Raw genomic sequence first — 18,426 nt, forward strand, 5'->3', positions numbered from 1 at the left:
CAGTGAACCACAGATAAATTAAATGAGATGTAGGTCCCCCCCTCCACACACACACAGCTTTCTAGGGCTAGTGGCAAAGGAAGTCACAGGCTCTGGGCTGGTTGTCCTCCTACAAGAATGGCTTCATTCACTGATCCCAGGTTTCTTATCGATAGGATCATTTCTCTGGATGTCAAGAAGTGAGAGAGTTTGGGAAGCAAACTACTCTACAGAATTGTCCGGGACAATTCCACCCACCTCACAGCTCCAATGCCCATAGCCACAGCTCTGGCTGGTTCTCCTGCCTGAGATCTACAACCACATGTCAAATTGCCCTGTGGCTGTCAACTATTAAATGTCTTGAGGGTCCCTAAAATTGAGATGCATCAGTCCCAGAATGGAAAACAAATATCCATGTGTCCCAAATCAACTTCTCTGGATTCTATCTTACTTTCCAAAGTCTCGAAATTTGCTTTAATTGTAACAGTTGGATGAAACTTATCTCCCCGATAGGTTGTAAAGTTATTTATGGCAGGAACTTTATTTCTACAAACTGCCGCACAATTGAGCTCATTTCACATGCTAGCAAAGTAATGCTCACAATTCTCCAAGTTAGGCTTCAACAGTACATGAACTGAGAACTTCCACATGTTCAAACTGGATTTAGAAAAGGCAGAGGAACCAGAGATCAAATTGCCAACATCCATTGGATCATCGAAAAAGCAAGAGAATTCCAGAAAACATCTACTTCTGCTTCACTGACTACGCTAAAACCTTTGACTATGTGGATCACAACAAACTGTGGAAAATTCTTCAAGAGATGGCAATACCAGACCACCTTACCTGCCTCCTGAGAAATCTGCACGCAGGTCAAGAAGCAACAGTCAGAACCAGACATGTAACAACGAACTGGTTCCAAATTAGGAAAGGAGTATGTCAAGGCTGTATATTGTCACCTTGCTTATTTAACTTCTATGCAGAGTGCATCATGGGAAATGCTGGGCTGGATGAAGCACAGGCTGGAATCAAGATTGCCGGGAGAAATATCAATAACCTCAGATATGCAGATGATATCACCCTTAAGGCAGAAAGCAAAGAGGAACTAAAGAGCCTCTTGATGAAAGAGAAAGAGGAGAGTGAAAAAGCTGGCTTAAAACTCAACATTCAAAAAGCTACAATCATGGCATCGGGTCCCATCACTTCATGGCAAATAGATGCAGAAACAATGGAAACAGTGAGAGACTTTATTTTCTTGGGCTCTAAAATCAAAATCACTGCAAATGGTGACTGCACCCATGAAATTAAAAGACGCTTGCTCCTTGGAAGAAAAGTCATGACCAACCTAGACAGCATATTAAAAAGCAGAGCCATTACTTTGCTGACAAAGGTCCATCTAGTCAAAGCTATGGTTTTTCCAATAGTCACATATGGATGTGAGAGTTGGACCATAAAGAAAGCTGAGCCCTAAAGAACTGATACTTTTGAACTGTGGTGTTGGACAAGACGCTTGAGAGTCCCTTGGACTGCAACAAGATCAAACCAGTCAATCCTAAAGGAAATCAGTCCTGAATATTCATTTAAAGGACTGATGCTGAAGCTGAAGCTCCAATACTTTGACCACTTGATGTGAAGTGCCAACTCATCAGAAAAGACCATGATCCCGGGAAAAATTGACGGCAGGAAGAGAAGGGGACAACAGAGGATGAGATGGTTGGATGGCATCACTGACTGGATGGATATGAGTTTGAGCAAGCTCCGGGTGTTGGTGATGGACAGGGAATCCTGACGTGCTGCAGTCCATGGGGTTGCAAAGAATGGGACACGAGTGAGCAACTGAACAGCAACAAATCTACCTTGGCACTGCATTGTTACTTTTTACATAAAAGATCCCTGATAAACTAATAACTTCCCACCTGAGTGCTGTGCTTTTTAAATTGAAGTATAGCTGATTTACAATGGTATGTTAATTTCTGCTGTATAGCAAAACGATTATGTCATATATATATATATATGTAGGCTTCCCTTATGACTCAGCAGTAAAAAATTCACCTGTAATGCAGGAGACTCAGGTTTCATCCCTGGGTTGGGAAGATCCCCTGAAGAAGGGAACAGCAACCCACTCCTGTATTCTTGCCTGAGAACACCATGGACAGAAGAACCTGGTGGGCTGCAGTCCATAGGTTGCAAACAGTTGGACATGACTAAAGCGACTGAGCACACACAAACATATATATATATTTTTTCATATTCTTTTCCATATGGTATATTATGGGGTGCTGAATATATGTCCCTGTGTTGCCCAGTAGGACCTTTTTGTTTATATATTTTATGTAGTACACATAATATACTATAGTATGTATAAGATATAGTACACACTATTAAATCTTACTACTCTAGCAAATTCATAATTTTCCTTCCTCCTCCACCTCTACCCCTGAACTATTTCTGAGTAAGCATACAGAATCTGACAGGAGTTGCTTTGAGTTCATCTCTGCCACTTAGTAGCTATGTGACTTCAGACAGGTTATTCTATTATTCTAATAATTGAGATTTTTTTAAACCTAAAACTTGATGTAGAGTTGGTGAGGAAAAGCTTACAAAGTAACTAGAAAAAAATACCAAGCACACAGTAGGTGCTCAATAATTGTTAGTGTCCTCACCTAATATTTACTTTATGAGACAGGCATGAATCACTTACCACAGATGAGAACAAAGACTCAGACAATCAAAGAACACTCCCAATGCCATTTTGGGCTTGGCACCTGGCTTATGGGGCTGCTGAGAGGATAAAATGAGATAATGCATATAATTCTCTAAATGGGACCTGGTGCAGAATAAGTGTCCTCTTAAAGTAAGCTCTCTGAGGGGCAAGTATTGGTATTTTTGTCTTCTGTTCATTGATAGGCCCCAAATGCCTAGACTTGTGCCTGCTGCATTGTAAGAACTCAAGACATAATGTGTTGTAAAATAAATGTTAGTTCCCTAACCTCACTTCCACGTTTTCACTCACTACAAACAAAGCATTAAGAAGTTTCTGGGAGTTCCCTGTTGTTCCAGTGGTTAAGAATCCACCTTCCAGTGAGAGGACATGTGTTTGATCCCTGATCTGGGACAATCCCATGGAGCAACTAAGCCTGTGAACCACAATTTCTGAGCCCATGTGCTGCAACACTGAAGCCTGCATTCCTAAAGCCTGCGCTCTGCAACAGCAACGAGAAGCGTGTGCACCACAACTACAGCATGGCCCCCTCTCACTGAAACTAGAGAAAGCCCGTGTGCGGCCACAAAGACTCAGTCAATCAATAAATAAAGTAAAAAGAAGTTTCTACTCCCCACATAGCTCACGTGTCTTGGGCATATATTCAGCTCACTTCTGCCAGACACTAGAAATAAGGCAGGATTTGCCATGGCTCCTGTTCAGTGGCCTGACATAATCACTTAATAGCAAAATATAAAAATCCATCTGGGAGAAAAAGGAAGAGTGTGAGATGTTGCCAAGCCATGGAGGGGAAGAAGATAAGAGAAAATGTTTGGATGGAATAACGTGACTCATGGGAGTAGTTTTGAAACAACAATAGAAGAGTCTAGAAATGAATGCCATATTGGTACATAGCAGGTGGGCAGAAAAAAGGAGGAAGGAAGGGAAAATTAGAAACAGCAGGGAGAGAGTTATGACTGGCACCAGCACAAACAGTGGGGTGAAGGCTGACACTTTAGCAGAATGAGGCTATTAGAACAGCAGCTGACTGCAGTCAGGACAAATGGGCACTGAACTGGTGCCTACAATGTCAGTAAATAAAACAGGAAACAAGTAGAACTTGAAGTGGCAGGAAAAGTAAACTTAGAGAGGTGAACGTGAAGCCTAAGACCCATTCATTCATACAGGTGCGTATTTAATAATATTATGGCGGCACGTCCTGCAGGCGATCTGGAGCTTTATTGATAAGATGTAGAGTTGAGGACGTCCCTGGTGGTCTAGTGGTTAAAAGTCCACCTGCCAATACATGGGTTTGATCCCTGGTTCAAGAAGATTCCACATGCCTCAGAGCAACTAAGCCTACCAGGCCTAACTACTGAACCAGAGCTCTAGATCCTGGGAGTCGCACCTACTGAAGCCCCAGTGCCCTAGAGCCGGCGCTCCGCAACAAGAGAAGCCCATGCACAGCAGCAAAGGCCCAGCGCAGCCAAAATGAATAAATAAAATAATTTTTTAAAAAGATAGAGTTGAAGGGTTTACATGGCAAGTTCTTTCTCTCTCAACAGCAGGCGTATACTTCCCCTAAATATCTAAAAGAAGTAAACAAGAGAAGAAATGACAGTTTTGAAGGGGATGTCAAATACTAAGTTGTTTCTATAGGAACAGCAGGACCCCCTAATAGGATGTCTCTGTATCCCTAACAGGACTCCCTAGGGGCAGATCCGTTGTGTGGGATGAATCACAAACTGTGTCAGAGCTTCAAAGAAATGGGAGGAAGGAGGAGGTCTACAGTGCATGATCAATGAGAACATGCCACCTGCTACAGAATTGGATTGCTAAGCCTCAACTTTGGAAAAAAGAAAATAAGACATTAGAAAAAGCATTGCTGTCAGAAGGTGAGACTTGCCTTCCAAAAGAACCAGTCTGTTAAGTTTTTATATCTTTATTTATTTATCGGAACAGGAAACACAAGTTCTCTGGGTCACAGGACAGATTGCTGCCCACAGAGGACCGTAGCAGGACCAGCTTCCCATGATGCACCTGCACATGCAGGATTGAACCCCAGGAGAGGAACCCCTAAACTGTGAAACTCAGGGCATCTTTGCGGTGGCGTGGTGGCTGGTGCATCCGTCCTTCTTTTTTTTCTCTGGGCAAGGCAAGTGAAGGTAAGAAAGTTAGGAAAGGAGGAAGAGCGGGAAACGGCTAGAAAAGTCTTTGCTTTGCATTGCAAACAAATACTCTCCGGGGAGAGGAGATTCCCCCAGCTTTTTTTCCCACCTTTTTGAATGTAAGCACGTGTCTCCAGGGGGCTTCCCTGGTGGCTCAGACAGTAAGGTCTGCCTGCAATGCAGGAGGTGCAGGTTCCATCCCTGGACAAAGAAGATATCCTGGAGAAGGGAATAGCCATGCATTCCAGGGCTTTCCTGGTGGCATAGATGGTAAAGATTCTACCTGTAATGCAGGAGACCTGGGTTCGATCCTTGGGTTGGGAAGATCCCCTGGAGAAGGAAATGGCAACCCACTCTAGTATTCTTGCCTAGAGAAGTACATGGACAGAGGAACATGGTGGGCTGCAATCTATGGCGTCACAAAGAGTCTGACACAACTGAGCGACGAACACTTTCACTTTTCAAATGTCTCCAGATAATATAAGACTTTAAATTCCTCCCCCTCGTAGCATCTCTGGACTCAACCATCTTGCTTCACAGCCCAGTCTTGTGATTTGTGGGTCCAGTCCCTTCCTAAGGCTCTACCCACAGATACTTTGGTGGAGGGGACATCAGTGAAGGGTTCAGCTCTTCGTTTGGCTTTCCTGGTAGCTCAGCTGGTAAAGAATCAACCTGCAGTGCAAGAGAAATCCAGTTCGATTCCTGGGTTGGAAAGTTCCCCTACAGTCAGGGATAGGCTCCTCACTCCAGTATTCTTGGGCCTCCCTGGTACCTGAGATGGTAAAGAATCTGCCTGCCGTGTGGGAGTCCTAGGCTTGATCCCTGAGTTGGGAAAATTCCCTGGAGGAGGGCATGGCAACCCACTTCAGTACTCAGAACAGAATGACTAAGCACAGAGCAAAACGTAAGCTGTCAGTTTTCGCCGTTCAATCATCATGACCCAGCTTGCCAGGAGGTTTTTCTCAGAAGGCTCATACTGTGTACAAACCTGAAAATGTCCATGGAGTGGACTTCCTGACACCGAAGAACTGATGTGTCTTAAGTCTGCCGAACCTGTGTGTGTGGTGGGGTGAGTGGGCAGAAGTGGAGGCTCACTTCTGTTTGGTGGGTCATCCATAGCCCCTGCTTGGCCTTTTCTGACAATACCTGAGTGAGGACATGGGGTGCCTTGTTATAGCCTGGCGGGGTAGAAGTTTAGGCTCCCCACTCTGTCTTTGCTGGCATGCATGGCATGGAAGAGGTGGGACCACACTTTATATTGTTTTTTTCTCCTATGGTATTTGGTTAGTGTGAGTTCCATAGCTGGCTACACTTCTCAGGGTCTTCTTGTGTTTATTTTATACATTATGTACAGCGTTGAATTAATGGGAGGAGTAGGGAAAAGTACCTCTATTTCATTTTCCTGGACACAGAATTCTAAGTTTATTTTGACTTGCCAAGACATTAGATTGTTTTAAATTTTATTAGAGTATTATTATTAAAGTAAATTTTATTAAAGTATAGTTGATTTACAGTATTGCATTAATTTCTGATGACAAGCAAAGTGATTCAGTTATACACAGGCATTCTTTTTCATATTCTTTTCTGTTGTGCAACTGAACATAGCTTCCTCTGTTATACAATGGGATATTGTTGTTTTTCCATCCCATATATCATAGTTTGCATCTGCTAATCCCAAACTCCCAATCCTTCCCTCCCCTACCCCTCCTACTCCCTGGCAACCACAAGTCTGTTCTCTGTATCTATGAGTCTGTTTCTGTTTAATAGATAAGTTCATTTGTGTCATATTTTAGATTCCATATGTTAGTGATATTATGTAGTATTTGTCTTTCTCTGTCTGGTATATTTCACTTAATATGATAATCTCAAGGTCCACCCATGTTTCTGTACATGGCATTATTTCATTAGTTTTTATAACTAAGTAATATTCTACTGTATATATGTACCATGCCTTCTTCATCCATTCATCTCCTGATGGACATTTAGGTGGTTTCCGTACCTTCGTTGTTGTAAATAGTGCTGCTCTGAACATAAGGGTGCATATATCTTTTCAAATTCTAGCTTTGTCTGGAGCTATGAAGAGGCTCAGTTCAGTTCAGTCCTGTCACTCAGTCCTGCCCGAGTCTTTGCAAACCCATCGACTGCAGCACGCCAGGATTCCCTGTCCATCACCAACTCCCAGAACTTGCTCAAACTCATGTCCATCAAGTCAATGATGCCATCCAACCATCTCATCTTCTGTCATCCCCTTCTCCTCCTGCCCTCAATCTTTCCCCACATCAGGGTCTTTTCCAATGAGTCAGCTCTTCGCATCAGGTGGCCAACGTATTGGAGTTTCAGCATCAGCATCAGTCCTTCCAACAAGCACCCAAGACTGGTCTCCTTTAGGATGGACTGGTTGGATCTCCTTGCAGTCCAAGGACTCTCAAGAGTCTTCTCCAACACCACAGTTCAAAAGTATCAATTCCTCAGCCCTCAGTTTTCTTTATGGTCCAAATCTCGCATCCATATGTGACCACTAGAAAAACCATAGCCTTGACTAGACGGACTTTGTCGGCAAAGTAGTATCTCTGCTTTTTAATATGCTATCTTGGTCATGCCTTTTCTTCCCAGGAGCAAGTGTCTTTTAATTTTATGGTTGCAGTCACCATCTGCAGTGATTTTGATTTTAGAGCTGAAGAAAATAAAGTCTATCACTGATTGCATTGTTTTTGCATCTATTTGCCATGAAATGATGGGACCGGATGTCATGATCAGTTTTTTGAATGCTGAGTTTTAAGCCAGCTTTTTCACTCTCCTCCTTCACTTTCATCAAGAGGCTCTTTAGTTCTTCATCAATTTCTGCCATAAGGGTGGTGTCATCTGCATATCTGAGGTTATTGATATTTCTCCTGGTAATCTTGATTCCAGCGTGTGCTTCATCCAGCCCAGCGTTTCCCATGATGTACTCTGTGCATAAGTTAAATAAGCAGGGTGACAACATACAGCCTTGACGTACTCCTTTTCCTATTTGGAACCAGTCTGTTGTTCCATGTCCGGTTCTAACTGTTGCTTCTTGACCTGCACACAGGTTTCTCAGGAGGCAGGTCAGGTGGTCTGGTATTCCCATCTCTTGAAGAACTTTCCACAGTTTGTTGTGATCCGCACAGTCAAAGGCTTTGGCTTAGTCAATAAAACAGAAGTAGATGCTATTCTGGAACTCTCTTGCGTTTTCGATGATCCAGCGGATGCTGGCAGTGTGACCCCTGGCTCCCCTGCCTTTCCCAAGCCCGGCCTGAGCGTCTGGGAGTCCCCGGCCTGTGCCCTGCTGGAGCCCGGCCTGGGGACTCGGAGCATCGCTCTGTTGGGGTGTGCTGCTGCTGCCGCTGCTGCTGCGTCGCTTCAGTCGTGTCCGGCCCTGTGCGACCCCAGAGACGGCAGCCCACCAGGCTCACCCGTCCCTGGGGTTCTCCAGGCAAGAACACTGGAGTGGGTTGCCGTTTCCTTCTCCAACGCATGCAAGCGAAAAGTGACAGTGAAGCCGCTCAGTTGTGTCCGACTCTTAGTGACCCCATGGAATGGAGCCCACCAGGCTCCTCTGTCCATGGGATTTTCCAGGCAAGAGTACTAGAGTGGGGTGCCATTGCCTTCTCCAGCTAGCGTGTGAGATGAGTGCAATTGTGTGATAGGTTGAACATTCTTTGGCATTGCCTTTCTTTCGGACTGGGATGAAAACTGACCTTTTCCAGTCCTGTGGCCACTGCTGAGTTTTCCAAATTTGCTGGCCTATTGAGTGCAGCACTTTCACAGCATCATCTTTTAGGATTTGAAATAGCTCAGCTGGAATTCCATCACCTCGGCTAGCTTTGTTCATAGTGATGCTTCCTAAGGCCCACTTGACTTCACATTCCATGATGTCTGGCTCTAGGTGAGTGATCACACCGTCGTGATTATCTGGGTCGTGAAGATCTTCTTTGTATAGTTCTTCTGTGTATTCTTGTCACGTCTTCTTAATATCTTCTGCTTCTGTTAGGTCCATGCTATTTCTGTCCTTTATTGTGCCCAGCTTTGCATGAAATGTTTCCTTGTTATCTCTGATTTTCTTAAAGAGATCTCTAGTCTTTCCCATTCTTTTGTTTTCCTCTATTTCTTTGCACTCATCACTGAGGAAGGCTTTCTTATCTCTCCTTGCTATTCTTTGGAACTCTGCATTCCAATGGGTATATCTGTCCTTTTCTCCTTTGCCTTTACCTTCTTTTCTTTTTTCAGCTATTTGTAAGGCCTCCTCACACAACCATTTTGCCTTTTTGCATTTCTTTGTCTTGAGGATGGTTTTGATCACCACCTCCTGTATTCCTGTACGATGTCACAAACCTCTGTCCATAGTCCTTCAGGCACTCTATCAGATCTAATCCTTTGAATCTATTTGTGACTTCCATGTATAATTGCAAGGGATTTGATTTAGGTCATACATGAATGGTCTAGTGGTTTTCCCTACTTTCTTCAATTTAAGTCTGAATTTTGCATTAATGAATTCATGATCTGAGCCACAGTCAGCTCCTAGTCTTGTTTTTGCTGACTGTATAGAGCTTCTCCATCTTTGGCTCCAAAGAATATAATCAATCTGATTTTGGTATTGACCATTTGGTGATGTCCATGTGTAGAGTCTTCTCTTGTGTTGTTGGAAGAGGGTGTTTGCTATGACCAGTGCGTTCTCTTGGCAAAACTCTGTTAGCCTTTGACCTGCTTTGTTTTGTACTCCAAGGCCAAACTTGCCTGCTACTCCAGGTATTCTTGACTTCCTACTATTGAATTCCAGTCCCCTATGATGAATAAGACATCTTTTTTGGTGTTAGTTTTAGAAGGACTTGTATGTCATCATAGGACCATTCAACTTCAGCTTCTTTGGCATTAGTGGTTGCCGTATAAACTTGGATTACTCTGATATTGAATGGTTTGTCTTGGAAACAAACAGAGATTATTCTGTCATTTTTGAGATTGCACCCAAATACTGCATTTTGGACTCTTTTGTTGACTATGATGGCTACTCCACTTCTCCTAAGGGACTCTTGCCCACAGTAGTAGATATAATGGTCATCTGAATTAAATTCACCCATTGCAGTCCATTTTAGTTCATTGGTTCCTAAAATGTCAATGTTCACTCTTGCCATCTCCTGTTTTACCACTTCCAATTTACCTTGATTCATGGACCTAACATTTCAGTTTCCTAGTAGATGGTTCAGTTCAGTTCAGTTCAGTTCAGTTCAGTCGCTCAGTCATGTCCGACTTTTTGCGACCCCGTAAATCACAGCACACCAGGCCTCCCTGTCCATCACCAACTCCCTGGGTTTACTCAAACTCATGCCCATTGAGTCGGTGATGCCATCCAGTCATCTCATCCTCTGTTGTCCCTTTCTCCTCCTGCCCCCAATCCCTCCCAGCATCAGGGTCTTTTCCAATGAGTCAGCTCTTTTCATGAAGGTGGCAAAAGTATTGGAGTTTCAGCATCAGCCTCAGTCCTTCCAATGAGCACCCAGGACTTATCTCCTTCAGAATGGACTGGTTGGATCTCCTTGCAGTCCAAGGGATTCTCAAGAGTCTTCTCCAACACCACAGTTCAGAAGCATCAATTCTTCATGCTCAGCTTTCTTCACAGTCCAACTCTCAGATCCATACATGACCACTGGAAAAACCATAGCCTTGACTAGATGGACCTTTGTTGGCAAAGTAATGTCTCTGCTTTTTAATAGGCTATCTAGGTGGGTCATAACTTTCCTTCCAAGGAGTAAGTGTCTTTTAGTTAAACATCCTAAAATTGAGGAAAGAAAGTCATATCAAAGGTTTTGAGGATCCAGGCTGCTAAACGGATTTCATCCATGTTTAAGAAATTGAGCTCATGATTAATGATCTATTTAATCAGAAGCCAGCACAGGACAGGACTTGAACCATGCGAGCCATCATAGCAAAGTGCTCAAACTGCCTTTAGTGTCTCTCCTACCTTTAACCTTTCAACTTACTTATGTCTATGGCACAATCAGTCTTTTTCTGCACATTTTTCCTAAAAGGCCTCTTTTTTTTGAGTGTGTGCATTCTCAGTCATGTCTGACTCTTTGCAACCCTATGGAGTGTAGCCCACCAGGCTCCTCTGTCCATGAAATTTTCTAGCCAAGAATACTGGAGTGGGTTGCCATCCTACTCCAGGGTATCTTCCTGACCCAGGAATCAAACCCACGTCTCTTGTATCTCCTGCATTGGCAGGTGGATTCTTTACCACTGTGCCACCTGGGAAGCCCTATGGCCTCTCTGGGTTTTAATAATTCTAATAAGCTCTCCCCCCGCCCCCCCCCACCCCCCCACGTTAAGGCCTTTGGCTTGAGTCAGGAGCAGTTAAGGGAAGGTGGTCTGACAGCCCTGTCTGCATCTCTGAGCTGCACAGAGAGTCTGCAGTGATCAGACAGTGTTTGGAGTCCCCTCTGTTGGCCAACAAAGTGGGGTCACAGCACCCAGGTCCCCAGGTTTCCAGGAGCACGAGGAGCAGAGGTTACAAACTGATTGCATCAAACACCCTTTGGCAGATGTCCCAGCCATTCCAAGTTCTTGTTCTAGAAAGGAAATGATGTGGTATTGGGAGTGGACAGATAGGAATCTAAGCCTTACTTTCTACTACATCTGGAGTTCTTTTTTGAAATATAAGACAGCAACAATAAATTTTCCTTGAATGCCTTATGGAATAGTGTCTCAGTATTCTGGGGAGGGAAGCAGAGCATGGTGGTGGTGAGGGGTAGGGGCTGGGTACAGCAGTCTCATAGACGCTCTGTGGGTGGGAACCAATCTTAACTCTCTGTTTATTATAGTCATTCATTTTTGACCTAATAATATATTTTGACCTTCCTGTTACACCAAAAAAAAAAAAAAAAAAGCTTGAGGTTTTTGCTTTTCCCAAAGGAAGGCTTACATTAAAATAGGCTAATATACCTACTCTAAGGATAGCCCATGATATTTTGTTTATTTTCTTCTGGAAAGAATTTTACTGTAAGGAGAGGAATGAATGGTACAGAGGTGAGAGAGCTGCTTGGAAAAATTGAATAATGCCTCACTCGGAGAAAAAAAAAGGTGACAGTTTTTTTTCATTCAATTTCCAGGAGGTAGTTGAGCTGGAAGATCTAAGAAGTTCACTTTCTACTTCTTCAGCTTTGAGAGCGCCACTTCATAGTGAAACAGGTGGAAAGAGCTCTTAGGCAAAATGCTGCTTCTTCTAAACCACCAGCCCAAGCCAAGGCCACACATATTCTATCTCTACTGATTACATTATCTTGAGGGTTTTTTTTTTTTTTTTTTTTTTTAAGAGGGACAGGGGACATGTTTACCTATACAGTTAAGGACACTGACATCTCATGGAGATATTGTGGGCATTAATTATAATACAAGGTATGTGAAGTGCTCACTCAAACAAGATTCTAATTTCAATTGTGATTTGGACAACAAACACACAGTTCTTCACTTACTGTGTTTTTCATCAGCTGAGGGCAAGTCAAGTTCCATAGGGAGGGAGATCTTGATGTCAATCAGAAAACTTGGCTCTCTTTGCTGATGTCATTAATTGTACTTATACCACACATTTCTTTGCTTTTTTGCTTTTGTTTCTGCTTCCTAAATTATAATTATTTTATACCTAAAAATCAAATATTTATGAATTGTTTCAAGATCTTGTGGTAGTGCCTCGAAAATAATTATTTTTAAAAAAATGTAGTATCAGAATGAAGACAATTCAAAGCTGACTGTGCCCAGAAAACAAACAAACAAAGCCTCACTTTTAAAAACCCTATATCCTCCCTTTCTTCCTGTGACTGCACCTTCCTGACACCTGTGTGTCCCAACCAGACTTACTTCCCTTACTTTATGAAAGCTAAGATCTTTCCAGGCCCAGAAGGGTAAATGTTCCTAGCTCTTTCCCTTCACCAAGAGAAAGTCAAATCCACTCATCTCTATGAAAACTACTCAGTTTTATTACAGACTTAAACTGTGTCGACTAAAGAAAAACACCCAAGCTGAAAATTGCAGGTTCTGTTATATTGGGGGACCTCACTGAGGACTATAGCCTGGAGTCAGTCTCTTAGATTGCTCTGAGGAACCAGCAGAAACTACATATGCAAAGAGAGACGAGAGGAGTCAGGATACATGGTTTTTACTGAAAACAAGCCAACAAGCATGAAGTCAAACACCAAAAGATCACTGCTTATACACATGGCTGATCCACTTTGCCACATGGGAGAAACTAACGCAGTACCGTAAAGCGACTCTGTGCTTGCAGTGTCTCACTATTCTCCAACAGAAACTAATTTTAAAAAGATTACTGTTAGTCTCAAAAGACAGACATCTCAAGGTAATGATTTTAGTACATCTCTATGTATGGGGCTATGTAAGCCTGGGCTCATTGAAATTATCCCTTTGATTTTTTAAAACTTTCACTTTATATTGGAATGTATCAAGAGTTAACAATGTTAAGTTAGTTTCAGGTGTATAGCAAAGTGATTCAGTTATACATACACACCTGTCTATTCTTTCCTGTGTTCTTTTCCTATTCAGGTTGTTACAGAACATTGAGCAGAGTTCCCTGTGCTATTGTTGGTTCTCTATTTTAAATATAATGGTGTGGCATCTCAACTATCTAGGGCCAGTATCCTGTTTCTCTATATCCTGAATCCCCTCAGGGCCCACCGTTGGGGATGGCTGCAGTGGCTGATGGGTTGATGGAGGGCAACATTTGCTATTTACTGGAATGGCAGCAACATCTTTTCTTCAGTTATGCCTCTCTTTTCACTTAATTCCTATACCCTTCCGCAGGGCTTTTCGCTTTCCTGGAGGAGCGACCTTGGTGTTTTTGGAAACTGACTATTTGAGGGACATCCCCAGTAACTGAGCCTGCAGAGGGGATGGATCTGAGGTGGTGGCTCTCACACTGCTAGTTTCAGGCTGAAAGTGATTTAACAGACTTCAGTCTGTTCTGCATACCTTCAGCTCCCATTAACTCCTGGGGATGTACACTTGGGCTGGACATGCCTGAGCACTGTCCTGGCGAGGAAGACCGTTTGAGAACCTCTGAGCTGGGAGGCAGCCGGGAAACCGCTCAAGGCCAGAGTGAACTTGGCAGTGACCCAGTGTGGGATGTCAGAGGGCAGGCAGCCCCTCACCAGGGGGTGTGTCTTCTCGCTGGGACAGTGAGCCCTGTCTGGCTCAGCGTGCCTTTGTGTCCCAGCAGTTGTTGGTACACAAGAGTTCACAAAGGGAAAATGAGAGGAACACACGATGCCGTATTATGTATGTGAGTTGCTCAGTCATGTCTGACTCTTTGCCCCCCCCCCCCCCCCCCCACCGCCCTGCCCACCAAGCACTGTAGCCCGCCAGGCTCCTCTGCCCATGGGATTCTGCAGGCAAGAACACTGGAGTGGGTTGCCATGCCCTCCTCCAGGGGATCTTCCCAACCCAGGGTTCGAACCCAGATATGTAATTTACTTACAGAAGATGTTAGCAGTGGTCTCATCTTCACATGTCAATGACAGCGAAGCTATGCATTTGTTACCACGCTGACTTTCACATTTCATGTTGGATCCTTAGTCTAAGTGAATTTCCTGGATAGTGGAAATAATCACTTGAAAAACAAGCCTCTTAAAGACTCATTCTAATCATTTTGTATGGGAATATATTTTCCTTTATCTCCTTAAACAGAGCATATTAAACATAGTTAACATTGCTATGAGAATTGTGTGATTGAAATAACATCAATAAAAAAGTGCCATCCCGGGAGCTGTTTGCCTCAGCCTGTGAAGGCTATAGAAGGCAGGCCTTTTCTTCTTAATCCAGGTCTGTCCCTGGTGTCAAGCTCCCAGCAGCCTGCTCTCTTTGGTTCTCTTACCAGCAATTAACATGAGGTTCTCAGCTGGAGTGGTAATGCACTCAGAGCCACAAACCACACACAAGCGGCAAGCAGATTTTTATTAATACAACTTGCTACGAACAGCAGAGACACTGTCGAATTCCTGGAACGTCTGACCATTTTTCCTCCTAAGTGGCCCTTCTAAGAGCTGTTGTTGTTCACTCAGTCGCATCTGTCTCTTTGTGACTCCATGGACTGTGCCCGCCAGCCTCCTCTGTCCATGGGATTTCCCAGACAAGAATCCTGGAGTGGCAGCCATTCCCTTCTCCAGGGGATTTTCTCAGATCAAGTCGAATGTGAGTCTCCTACAGTGGTAGGCAGATTCTTTACCACTGAGCCACCAGGAAGTAAATGCTTCTTTCCAGTGGAGCGCAGAGGAGGCCACAGACCAAGGATGCTTTGACAGGACCAGAGAAACTGCTAATTTAAGGCTGCCCAAGTGATTACATGGTCATTATTGCCAACTTGCATCTTGAGAGTTTTAATTTTTTTTTGTAGTGAACCAGCAAAAATATAACATGGAAAGTATGCTAACACAAAATCTGTGAACTATCGGGAAGCAAGATGCTCCTTTATTTTCAGTGGGTTGGGAAAACAGTGAAGTAATTTTATCAGCTCTGTGTGTAAAGTAAGTATACACTTGGGGGGAAGCGAAGAGGGAACTTAGAAAGTGTACTTGACTGCCAGGCTGGGAAAATACTTAAAATCATTTTTGCTTCTGGGTTCATTATTGCATTTTAGAAAGCTGAGGTTGCCTGACAGTACATATTAGAGTTGGGATACATCTGACAGTACAAGTGAGATACTGGAATACAGTCTTTTGCAAGCAATCTCATGTTTCACCTCACAGAGAAACCTTGGATGTACCAAATATTCATAAATAAGATTCTTGGAAAATAATACATCACTTAGAGGGAAAACTATAAATGTATTAAAAAGACAGGTCTGTAATCTTACTGGGCACAGGTGAATAAAGTAAATGGTAACTACTGTATTATTTCAATTTCAGCTTCCTAAGGAAGAGCTGTTTTTAAATTTGCTTGACTGTGTACACGCCCCAAAGATTGCCTTCCTGAGTTGAGGATAACAGAACATCACAGCTCTCCTCAGCATGGACGATTTAGCAGCAAATCACCAAGTGGATGTAGCGTGCCACACAAGTGGGAAAGTCTCCTCACCAAATTCAGAGTAAGAGATCACCCTCCAATGCACACTTGTGCCAATTTAAAATGAATTCTTATTTGGAGCCAATAATAGCTGCTTTTAGTAAGAAACCAGTGTGCTATTGATAGTTTTAAAGGGTTAAACATGTTTTGCATGGACTGTTTCAGTTACCATTTCTTGACCAGATTTGTAAATATCTCCTCACTCATTTCCCAAAAGGCACATAAGGCTGGTCTGTAGGAAGTGTGAGCATGACTGGCTGTTTTCCAGGTATTTGCAAGCATTTTTTTCCCCTGAAGCCACTCATCAATGCAGTCATCTGGGCCAAACTTTAACTGTCCCATGGGTTTCTTTTTAAGATTCTTTTGGAGACTCTAATGCCTTGGTCTATATGAGTGCAAAGTTGCTTCAGTTGTGTCTGATTCCTCGCGACCCCATGGACTGTAGTCCACCAGGCTCCTCTGCCCATGGATTCTCCAGACAAGAATACTGGAGTGGGTTGCCATTCCCTTCTCCAGGAGATCTTCCCGACCCAGGGATGGAACCCAAGTCTCCTGTGTTTCCTGCGTTGCAAGCAGATTCTTTACAGCTGAGCCACAGGAGCAGCTTTGGTCTCTAATCCCTTTGATTTCTGGGCAGCTATTTTTCTGAGACACAGTTTGCTCCTCATGTTCAGTGTATCTGCTGCTCCAAAATCAACATACCTACTGGACACATGTGACTTTAAATTCACACACAACGAAGGACAATGATTTCTGCCACATCTCTATCCTCAGGGTGTTCTGTGGGATTCTTAAGAACTCATCTCAGATACTGCCCAGGACTTCAATCCTTCAGTTTATACTCTGTTCATGCTTCTTTTCTTTTTTCAGAATCCACCTTCTTTGACCTTCAACTTCACAGTCGCTCATCTCCAACCAGAAGGTTCCAATGACAGTTCTGACGGAGCCTCCCTGCCCAGCCTCCCACTTCCTCACCCAGGGGATCCTGCTTCTGTTCTCCAGGACACAGCTTTCCCCTCCCTCAGAACCCCAGTGTATCACCTGCCCCCCAGCCAGTGACAGAAAGAAAGTCTGGGGAATACACTTCCCCTTACACTTCATATCTGACCAGGAGGCAAAACCTGCTCCAATTTTTAAAACTTATGCTTCACATTAAAAACAATAAAAACAGGAAACTTTGCTAGTGGTCCAGGGGTTAAGAATCCACCTTGCAATGCAGGGACATGGGTTCAACCCCTAGTTAGGCAACTAAGATCCCCCAGGCAAGGAAGCAACTGAGGCCATGCACCACGATTACTGGGCCCATGAGCTGCAGCTAGAGTCTGTGCGCTGCAAGATCCCACATGATGCAGCCAAGATCCCATGTGCTGCAACTGGGACGTGACACAGCCAAACACATAAATAAACATGCCTGTTAGTCACTCAGTCATGTTCGACTCTGCGACCCAACGAACTGTAGACTGCTGGGCTCCTCTGTCCGTGGAATTCTCCACGGAATACTGGAGTGCATTGCCCTCCCCTTCTCTAGGGATCTTCCTGACCCAGGGATCGAACCCAGGTCTCCTGCATTGTAGGTAGATTCTTTACCATCTGAGCCACCAGGGAAGCAAACACATACTAAAAAACGAAAACAATGTGAAGGTATTAAGGTCTAGTAAGTATATTCTCTGCAGATTCACAGAAGCTTTGAAAGTGAAGTATTACATTCGACTGCTTATTAATGACACCCTGACTCAGAATTTTCCCTTTAGGCTCTTCCCTGTTTTTTGTATTTTGCACTTCCCTCTCAGATTAGAGTCAAGCAGTGGTGGGTGGCCCATTAGTTTCCTGCTTGGACTAAAATGTAATGGCATTCCGTGGGTATAATCTACCTTTTTTCCAACTTATATTCTTTAGCATCTTTGCATGGTACCAAGCATTCTGATCCCATGTACTCCTCAAATCCAGGCCTGCCCACGAAGCATGTATCCTCCAAGGAGTCTCTAGTTCCTCCCTTTACCAATTACCCACCCAGTGTGAGCAGTCTCCCACCGTGGAGGAACACAGGCAGAAATATGCTAACAGGGCACAGTCCAGGTCAGGGTGATAGGAGGACGTTCTGAATTAAACACTAGAGAGGACCCACTGAGGACGGCTCCCCATCAGAGGAGCTGGGGTCCTGGGCGCTACAGAGGGGATATCCTTCCTTCTTGGGGTTTTGTTGCTCTCAGATGGGATTTTACACTATAACGAAGGCCCTTGCTCTAAGTCAGGGGTACAACGTTTGATGGCTAATAGCAGACAGCAGGACAGGGCTGGTACCCATGTGCCCAGGGCACACACAGTGGAGGCAGCAGAGAGGTTGCCAAGGTAGCGCCAAGGCAAGGATGCTCTGCTCAGCTGCTCGCCAGCAGGATGCTGACTTTTCCCAACACTTCAGGTACCACCTCCTGGGCAGCTCCGACGAGACGGGACTTGGTTAGCGGGTCACTGAGCATTCATTATCACACAAGGCCTAATTCT

The sequence above is a fragment of the Muntiacus reevesi genome, chromosome 2 (genome assembly GCF_963930625.1).
Source record: "Muntiacus reevesi chromosome 2, mMunRee1.1, whole genome shotgun sequence".
NCBI lineage: Eukaryota > Metazoa > Chordata > Mammalia > Artiodactyla > Cervidae > Muntiacus > Muntiacus reevesi.